The following is a 2,971-nucleotide window of genomic DNA, read 5'->3' on the forward strand; positions in this document are numbered from 1 at the left end:
TTGGTGGTTATCTGATGACGTATGCATCGCTGCTGGCCATACGGGCTGGGGACCCTTGGCCTATCTATGTGTGACAGAAGAATTCTCTTTACTAATATCCCTAATTCACAGGAGGCAAACTTGAAGTTGCACAAACCCACTTATCTTCCTGTAGTAACTCTACATTGGCTTTGCATCTGCTTTGCATAGAGTTCCATGCCAGGAAAAGCCACAGGAAAGTTAACTCTTGTCTCAGCTTGTCTGACATTCTCTGTTACAGGGAAAGCTCACTATTTATCTTGAGGCTGGAGCTGTATTTTACATTTCCGCCCCCCCACCTCGCAACAGCTGACGGGTGGTGAAAGCTCATACGTTCTCAAAGTTAGAATGTCACTGAATTTATTGTATAATGTTCAGGACTGGGCAAATCTGAGTAGCATAAATATGTGGCTGACGGGATTGTACTTGGCCTAGTGCTTGATATCATAAGGGAAGCATCTGGTCAGAGTAAGGACCTGTGACTGGTGGCTTGCCCTCAAAGATCCGTATCCACAGAGGATCCAGAAGACTGGGACTGGAATATTTTAATGCAAGTGTGAAGAAGCCTTTGAATGGATAAATATGCTTTAACTTAACAAAAATATTTAGCTCTAGCACACTGAAGTGTCTCAGGATTTGAGAACGTGCATCTTCTTTGCCTGCGTTCTGAATTCTCTGTGCAAATTACACTGAAGAAACAATCCCTAAAACGAAGTCGGAACAGCACTTCTGCAAAATCTAGGGGGTTTTGCAGTGCTTTCACTAGCTTTCATATCAATGCAGTGTATGGGTTGGCACTTAATATTTTTGATTGGCTCATTTATTTCAGCTTGTTTTCAAACCACTTCACACATAAGCCTGAGAAGCTATTTCTAAATAAAATTTAATTAAAGCAAACAGCAATTTCATAATAGACATTTATAAACAAATCTGTGCACACACACAAAAAAAGAAAAAATCAAGCTTTGCATTCTGCTTTTTTCCAGAATCATGGAAAACAATTTACTTTCCCTCCCAATGATATGTGAAATGATTGTTTGCACATTTCATTGAGATCGTATGGAGATACGATTCCAGCTGTCATCAGGACCCAAAGTTTTCACAGAGAAGGTTCTACCAAAGGCAGCTGCTCTCCGGATACTCTTCTGATCTCAGTGTGACTGTGTGGGTTTAAAGATGAACAGCTTCTCCCCATATAAAGCCCTGCAGATGAGAACAAACCATCCAAGCTGTTTGTGGAACACCAGCATTATGTGCAGAACTGGGAAAGTTTTCCTGTTACGCAGGCATTTTCCCACTGTGTTAGGAAGAACCACAACACTCAGTTTTCCTTGGGGGGGCAAAATACAAAAGTGGGAACCAGCGATACTAAAATTGCTGATCAGGGTGTTCACCTCAGTTACTGAACATCTGCATTCAAATCCTTTCTTTGCCTCTTTCACACCACCGATGGGAATGTGGGTTTCCCACATCCCAGGCTTGTGGTTTTACCACCAGACTACTTGTTCTTTGAAAGCAGGTCTTTCTTTTGGTTTTTACATCTGCTCATGTGAAGTAGCCTGCTTAATAAGCAAACTGAATCACTCTCTTTTGACTCTAATATACGAGCTGATTTCACGTTACACCATCATATGTATTTTTGTCGTTCTTTTTTACCGAGGCTGTTGGGAAACAATCTAATAAGAACATTTAACACAAAAATGAGCAGGTTACTAACACCTAAATCACTGGGAGGGGAGAAACAGGGATCATAAAGAGTTTCCGGATTTCATTTTCTCTACAGTTCATGACCATATATACCCTCCCACTACATACGAGTATCCTTACAGAAGCTCCCATAGGAGTCCATAGGACTTTTGTCACCGACTTCAGTGACAGAAAAGACTCGTTTCAAGAATACAAGAAAAGCTCTTGTCTCTGCCTGAAGCGACACCATGTTTCATACAACAGCTCGAAGATGTGTTTCTTTTCCAGGGAGTCTTAACACCTTAGCATCAGGGAGTAGTGCTGAACACCCCCACAGGGACATTGGGTTATTTACTTGAATTAATCACAGGAACACACTTTCTAAATTAGGCGGCGTAGTCCCGGAGGGTTGATGCCTTCAATGCTCAGCTGGGTACGGCCCAAAAGCAGAGCCCTTTAGATGCAGACTGAGAATGAAAGAAGCTGGAAGTCATCACACGCAGTTGCAGAGAACAAAGCTCCAGCCTCTTAAATTAACTCTCGAACACCAGATGTGTAGACACAACATATTTATTTTTGAGCTTCCAATTTAAAGAGGGAGAGAAAAACCTGCCAAATTAATCCCTTGTGTGAGTGCCAGTCGACGTTGCTGGAGCGACCCTCAGAATAGGCTTCATTAGGAATAAGGTTCACTACCTTTGTCTGAGACTTGGTGATGTGTTTTGAAAAAATGTTACTGCTTGGGATGTAACACAGGCATGTAAATGACATTAATAGTATATTAACCTGCACATTAGAGCCTCTCCATTACATGGAATTATGTTTCTTGGCTTTTTAATAAGTAAACAGGCTTCACCATGCCATTGTTAACTTGCGTCCAAAAAACCCCCTGTGTTTATTAACTTTTGTACAGAGCATCCCAGTAGCTAATACCAAAACCTTGCATTTTATTTTGAAACGAGTGAAAGCCGACCGACTTCACCGGGCACCTAAGTTTTCGCTACAGTTCCGCAAGGCCTCTGCTGACATTTTCGTGACCGGCCACGGATAAAAGTGCTTTTTATGTTTAGCCAGACGCTGCCTTACGCCTGCCTGGGCCGAGCGCTCCCCTCAGGGTGAACCGGCAGAAAAAGCCTGAGGGCGGCAGTTGAGCCTCTTCCCCCTCAGTTCCCCGGTCCCCGTCGGCGAATAGGGAGGGGGGGGAAATGGCGAGGAAACGCCGGAACTGTACTTATTTCCCTCCATCACCCTCGAGCGGACGCTTCCC

Source organism: Phalacrocorax aristotelis, chromosome 1, assembly GCF_949628215.1.
Source record: "Phalacrocorax aristotelis chromosome 1, bGulAri2.1, whole genome shotgun sequence".
NCBI classification, from domain to species: Eukaryota; Metazoa; Chordata; class Aves; order Suliformes; family Phalacrocoracidae; genus Phalacrocorax; species Phalacrocorax aristotelis.